We start from the raw sequence: 7,759 nt of genomic DNA, 5'->3' as shown, positions 1-7,759 counted from the left end.
TTGAGTGGTACAAAATTGATTCTTTTGTTTTTACATTATAAGTTGTAGGTTGCGGATAAAATGTAGCAAGAAATGTCAATTATTTGATAGAGGTAGTAGAAATAAAATAATTTTAGATACCATTGTACATTATGGGATACATACCATACTTTCATATGAAAATGTCTCTTCTCTTTTTTATTTTACACCTTTACAAATTATTATTTTACAAAATGTATAGAAGAGATTAAGATAATTGTGGCCTTTAGTTTGCATTGAATTTAATGTATAGCTAAAGAGTTTCAGAGTTGTACCTCTTCATATTTGTATTTTTAGTAGGGAAATTTTGTTGCAACAAAGTTTTCACATGATAGATAACCCTGTAGGTCATACCAAAACAACTTGTGGTAGTCACACCTTTCACAAGATTGTTATTTCCATTAAATATATCTTTGTTCATGGTTTTTTCTTATTCCTACGTATATTTTATCAAGGAACGATATTATTTAATTTCTTGAATTCACGTTTCAATTTGCAAGATCTTTTTGTTTTTATTGTTGCAACTTTTCTTCAAACTTCGAAGCAAACCGAATCCATATGCAAGCATATAGACATCAAATAACTCAATATATTGTTGAAAATAAGGACTATGACCACTTACGTAACTCAAAATTTTATGATTTGAAACTAGAATGTGAATATTTTCCATGATTTTAAAGGATTATTTGATGTATCTTTATAGAGTGTGGTGTTTACATAAGCACAATTGTTTTTAAAAGTTGTTTCTTTTTCTTGAAATTTCATAAAAATTCCTTTACCATACAATATGGTTTTTTCATGTGTCAATAAGCAATTTCTTATATGTGATGCATCATTCATTGAGTTTCTCTCACAAATAATGCACTTTGGTGGATATCTTCAATGTATAAATGACAATTTTTTCACTTCTAGTGAAATCATTCATAGTGAAGTAGGTTTAGAGATATTAAATCCAATGGCCTACAACATATGCATAAAACTTTCTCTTTTAAGCATGTTGGGGATGTCAAGATTCATACAAACATTGAAGGGTGGAACCCACTAAAGGGAAGTTCATAATCACTACTATTGAAGTCATATAGACTTATGATCATCTTCAAAATATTCATATCCTTATCTATCATATATTTTTTCTATCAATTGAGAGAATATTAGTGATGTCATTTCTCACAATGACATTCCACAATCTTATAGGTAGATATAGAAAACACAATAAGGTTGGTAATTAGAAAAAGTTTCAATTGATTCAATCCAATTGTAAAGATTATATTGTATGGTTGTGATACCAATAAACCAATTGTAAGGTGGAAATCAAAGGGACATTTAAATATATTGGATTACTTTGGTTACGAAAATAAAAGAATAAACACTAATGAACAAAAAAAAATTAGATCAAAACAATATTTCTATAACCACATGAAATATTTGCATATGAAACCAACTATAATACTTGTAGTGTATGGCCATGATACTAATGAATCAATTATAAAATAGAAATAAAAAAATGGTTTAAACATACTTGTATTATTTAAATTATGAAATTTAAAAAATAAACATTAATGAAACAAAATAATGAATAAAACAACACAAACAAACAAAATTAAATCAAATAATATTCATACCATCCCAAAAGGAGAAGCATGGTACAATATATATACATATAAAATACATGCAATTTCTATGGTGTTTATTTAATTCCCAAACATACTTGAGTTACTTAACTAATTATTGTTTCCCGTGTGTTACTATGTCATGTGTTGTAGATATGCTAATGTAAGGGTTGTAGTGATAGTTAGACTTCTTTATGCATGCATGCATATTTCAAGCTTTTATAGCTAAACCACTAAGGTATACAGGTGTAATCCACTAAAATGGAATTCACTAAATTTTTATTTATAATAATCAACTTGTCTAAACCAAAACTTTCCGATACTAATAATTGCAATATCAAATATACATTATAAACCATGAAGGGAGAGTGAACATACTTAATACATTGTTTGAAAAATTTTAGAACACAAAAATAATTTTTAAAAATCATACCATTATCAATTCTATTTTTTACCTAGCATGAAATTCAAATTCTATCATTATGAATGAGTATCCAAATCACTTCCATCATAGCACTTTCACCAATACAAATTTGCTTAATAATTTAAAACGTATCATTGTGAATGATTATCTAAATCACTTTATCCATCACAAATCTTAGAAGCAAATGAATTATAATATTTAAGGAAAATCCCCATAAACTTTTCTTCAAAAATATTCTTATCAACATAGTTTTTAGGGTAAAATTTGTTAAGCTGGGTTAATAGTTAATTTATTAATGAGATTTTAGTTTTTCTAAAAAGTTACACATTTTCTTAATAAATGTGTGTTGTTAGAGGTCTTCCTACACAAAGGTTAGCGAAAGGACTTTCTTTACCAATAACTATTAATCTAACAACAAAATATGAATATTTAATTATAAACTTTAGGAGTAACAAATATTAGTGAAGTTGTTCATTTTATATGTATATATATAATAGATATAAATTCCAGTCAACAAAAGTAGAATTATACTATAAGAGTGGATAAAAAAGGGCATCCCTTCTCTTTGGAAGGGTTCATTTGTAATCTTTGTTCAAGGTTTCATGGTTTTGTCTCTTCAAAAAGGGAAATCATATGATCCAAAATTAAAAGAAAATAAAAATGGAGAACCAGTGGAGAATGCTTGAGAGTTTTAGGATCATAATTTGGATAATGAAAATGAATCATGTGGAATGAGAGGAAAACCTTTCTATTTATAACAAAATGCAAGCTAGATTTGATGAGGTCAAATATAATAAAATATTTTTTGGATCAAATCAAGACTTAACTAATTTACGTATTTTAGTATTATTTGTGAGAAGATAAGGTTAAGGATAATTGTCAACACCTTTTATTTAGACAATTAACTCATGAAATAATGATTTATTGAGTTAATTAATAAAAATGAGTATAATGGTTAGAAAACATTTATAAAAAAATATGTTTATTAAATTACGTTTTAGTAAAATAAGTTAAAAATTATTTATAAATAATGATTTAATAAATTATCTCCATGAGGATGTTTAAAGAATTAAGGAATAATAAATAAATTAATGATATATTGAATTATTCCCATGGAAACAAAAAATATGAGTGAAATTATTTTAGATTATTTTCACCTATATGGATAAAATTATGAGAATAACATAAAATTAATGGATTTATGTGTTACTCTCATGTAAGTGGATTAATTAGTGCAAATAACTTAAGAAAAGTAGTTCCTTAAGCTATTCTTTTAGGTGAAAGTGAGTTTTAATATACAAAAATTATACTATATGACACATTTCGATCCACCTAATAATTTTGGATAACTCATTTTCTATATGACAATCTTTACCATTAATTAACATTCAAATAAAAAATGGGGGATTATTCGTGTTTATCATCCCAATATCCCTCATAACTATCAATTAAACTAAAAATTTCTTTATCTTAAAAGTTAAAAATGCATAATGATAAACTAAGCAAAATAAATAGGAACAACATATCTAGCAATAAGAGAATAAAAGAATATTAAAAGAAAAAAGTGCCCAACTTTTTTTTTAAGAATACAATTGTTGGACACAAATACATTTACTGTAACCAAGCAGTAAATCAATGAATTGGGAATACATTTACTGTAACCAATAAATTAATGAAATGGAAATTTACATAGTGGAATACTTTATTGCAACATGTACCAACGCGACCACCACGTAAGAGTCGGTAGCGGCTCGCAGTGAGCCCCTCTCTGCTTAATGGAGACAGACACGTACGCAGCAGGAAGACGATAGATTCACTTCACTTCACAAGTTAGTCGCGCATGTGCTCTGAAAAACAGAAAAAAAGGTCAGTCGCTTATGTGGTTGAAATAACCAAATGAAAATGAAATATACTAATGTGAACCACAATCTGATTGTACTACATTTCCTATGTAAATTAGAATATCCTACACCTTGCCGTATTCTGCACGTAGAAAACCCCTTTGAGACGGCTGTGTCCAGAATTGATAAATGTACACTTTGAACTTTACAAAGGCATTTGATTACGGGAGCACCTCCAACTATGTCATTCTGTCAGCTCAGACCGAGGCAGGGCACGAAGAAGCTGGGTTTGGCGATGGCGATGAAACACTTAACGGGAAGCATTTTAATTATCCTCGGTCTCTGTACAAGTATACGCTTCGCAGCAGCTGACCCAGAGACTTCTACCGTTTGGAGCAATTGTGGGGAGAGAGGCAATTATACATATAAAAACGGGAGCGCGTTTCAGGTTAATCTAAACAAGGTTTTAGATTCACTGGTGAACAATGTTTATACCACCGGATTCAATACGTCTAGTATTGTTGCTCAGGGGGCAAACAGCAATAGTACTGTTTACGGGCTTGTCCAGTGCAGGGGAGATTTAGATTCTTCCGATTGCAGACAGTGCGCATCCACGGCTAAAGCAAATCTTGTTCAGGTTTGTCAAAACACTTCTGGATTGATTCAACTAGACGGCTGCTTCTTGCGTTACGACGATCATAACTTTTACAACGATATTGAGAGTTGGAAGGATAATATTGTCTGCGACAATGGGTACAGCAATTGGAACAGAAGTCAACGACAACAGTTCACAACTGCTGTGAACGCCCTGCTCTCGAATATTACCGCTGAAGCACAACAGAGCCCCAACTTTTTCGCTGCCGATTCCGTGAGTGTCCCTTCTGGTTTAACGAAGAATATCTACAGCTTAGCACAGTGCTGGAGAGATCTGTCCCGGACAATCTGCGGATCGTGCCTGACTTATGCCATAGAAGAAATTATTACATGCCATCCTGGAGCTCTTGGGGCACAATTCGGATCTCAGAACTGCTACTTGCGTTACCAGGTTTATGAATTTTTCAACGCTGCCGTTCTATCGCCACCACCATTGCTGCCGCCAGGGGAAAGTCCTCCCGCGTCCTCTTGTAAACTTGTTTTGTCGAGGAATACACGGGTTTTGTAGGATTGCATGTGTTTCTGTTTAACTAAAACATAGATTACTGGTTACTGATACTTTTTGTGTAAATATGCAGCAGGCAAGAAACCTAGCGTCTTGGGTATAAGTCTGGGTATAGTAGCCGCTACGATTTTATTAATTGCAGTCATAACTCTTTGGAAGTGGAATATTTGCTCTCTTTTGAAACGTCCGGAGGAGATTTATCGAACCGGAGGTCCTGAAATTGCAGCTAACTTATTCATTGTTAAGGATGAAATTACAGCTAACTTATTCATTGTCAAGGATCTAAGACGCTTCTGATTACGTTGTGTGCAACATAAATAAACACCTTGTAATTGGTTTCGCAGGTCGGGAAGAGAATTCTATCCTAGGGCCGAGCATAGCCAATCCAGGGCTCATTTTCAAGTACGACATTCTGAGAGAGGCTACCTCCAATTTCAATCTAGAGAACAAACTTGGAGACGGAGGTTTTGGATCCGTCTATAAGGTGAGAGCTTAATATCTCTTTCAATTAAATAAATTAGATATTCGGAAAGAGCAGCACCTACTAAATTCAAGAGAAAAAAAACAGAGATTTTGACGTTTGTCGATCTGCAGGGGGTTCTCCCAGATGGCAGGGTGGTTGCAGTTAAACGGCTCTATATGGGTACAAGACATGCAGATGCTGAATTTCTGAATGAAGCGAATCTCATCAGTCGTGTTCAACACAGGAATCTGGTGAAATTGCTTGGTTGAGCAGTTGAAGGCTCACAAAGGTTACTAGTTTACGAATACCTCGAGAACAGTAGCCTTGACAAGTTTCTATTCGGTACCTACTCGTTCTTAACCCCTGGATGGTTTTTGGATTCCTTTATTTTATATTTATCTTCGCCTAATATATTTATGATCTCTGATGCGTGGCAGATGCAACAAAACGTCATTTGCTTGACTGGAAAGAGAGATACGAGATCATAGTTGGAACTGCACGTGGTCTGGCCTATCTTCATGAGGAATCTGAGATTCGGGTCATCCACAGAGACATTAAAGCCAGCAATATTTTACTCGATGATAAACATAAACCCAAAATAGCAGACTTTGGGTTGGCCAGATTCTTTGCAGAAGATCAGAGTCACGTCAGCACTAGAGTTGCAGGAACATTGTAAGAATAGGAAAATTTGAAGAATGGAAATTCATCTAAATTTTTCCCTTTTCAATGAGATTTAATATGTAAAATTTCAATGAGATTTAATAGGTCAATTGCAAAATGTTTGTAATTTTATTTTATTTTATTTTTGGGTTAGTTTTAATATAAAATAATTTTATATGAATAAATTTTAGAAAAAAAATGAAATTGACTAATTTTTTTTGGAAAAAATTTGGAAAATTAATTTATTTGGTTTTTAAATTTTTTTTAGTTTTCAACTAATTGTTAATAAAAGAGGAGACACAAGTGCCCAGAGAAAATAATGGAAATTCTGGTATGATTTTCTTCAAATTCTAACAGAAATTTTGGGAAATCTTAAGTTTCACTTTCAGAATTTTGGATGCCCAGAGATCTCTGGTTGTCTTGAATCTATTTCCACCCTAAAAAGAAATTCGGACACTCCTATAATCACTTTTTTTGAAAAAAAAAAATCTGTAGATTCAAACTAAAAACAACTTTCCAGGTAAATTTGTGAGCCAAGCAGACAAAGCCATTAATTAATTACAGTACATGAAAGAAAATTGGCATATCCAAATAGTGGTAGTGACTGCTTTTTTGCCTTGAAGGTCATGAAAATTCTTGCTATATTTTGAGAAAATATGACGGGGATTTTTGTAAATTTAAGTTAGAGTTGTTAAACTTTAAGATTTTAAGTGTCTTAGATGTTTTTGATGGTGCTGAATCTATTTCGACCATAAAAACATGATTCAGAGTTTGCCTCAATAAACTCATCCTATCTAAATATAGATCATATTATTTTGAAATAAGTTAGTGATAGAAATTTGATTGTGTACGACACTGTGCAGAGGTTACATGGCCCCTGAATACGCCTTTCGCGGACAGCTGACAGAGAAAGCCGATGTATTCAGCTTTGGAGTGCTTCTGCTTGAGATTATCAGCGGAAGAAAGAATCAGAGTTCGGATGAAGACATGGAGTTTCTCACCCAAGGAGTATGGTTTATGTCGATGTCATATTTCGAATCTAAATTTTCTCAATCCTTTATAATGTTACATCCATTGCTAACAAAAGTTCTTATGATTTTGTTTATATTGACGAAGCAGATATGGAAACTATATACAACAGATAGAGCTTTAGAAATTATGGATCCCACATTGGACGGCAGTTATTCCTCGGAGGAAGGGATTAGACTGATTAAAATTGGCCTTCTGTGCGCGCAAGCAGCTGCTGCGTTGCGGCCTTCGATGTTCCGGGTGGTGGCGATGCTGACAAGTGAGACCGAACATCTTCCTTCGCCCACACAGCCTGCTTTCGTAGATCTGGATAACGCCGGCGGCCCTCACAAATTGAAACGTGCTAAAGTTAATGAAGTTAATGATGAGGACAAAACATCAAGCAGTACAGCAACTTCTTCCTCAACCGGTGAAATTAACTCGATTAAGTCGATTGCAGATTGTCTGAATATTCAGGAATCCGATGAATCCGATGGACATGGTCACAGTCAAAAAATTCACCACAGTAATGTCCAGGAAATTCCCGAATATTCCAAGAATGTACAATCTACTTAA

The 7,759-nt window shown here is 32.9% G+C and overlaps 1 pseudogene; it reads left to right on the top strand.

Annotated features, from left to right (window-relative positions):
• Positions 1-4,054: 4,054 nt before the first annotated feature.
• Positions 4,055-7,759, top strand: LOC149237190 (cysteine-rich receptor-like protein kinase 2; annotated as a pseudogene).

The sequence above is a fragment of the Pinus tabuliformis genome, chromosome 8 (assembly GCF_031772625.1).
Source record: "Pinus tabuliformis cultivar Carrire ecotype Pingquan chromosome 8, CPIR1, whole genome shotgun sequence".
Classification (NCBI taxonomy): domain Eukaryota; kingdom Viridiplantae; phylum Streptophyta; class Pinopsida; order Pinales; family Pinaceae; genus Pinus; species Pinus tabuliformis.
The sequence above is the reverse complement of the archived record's forward strand: the minus strand, read 5'-3'. Positions and strand labels throughout refer to the sequence as shown.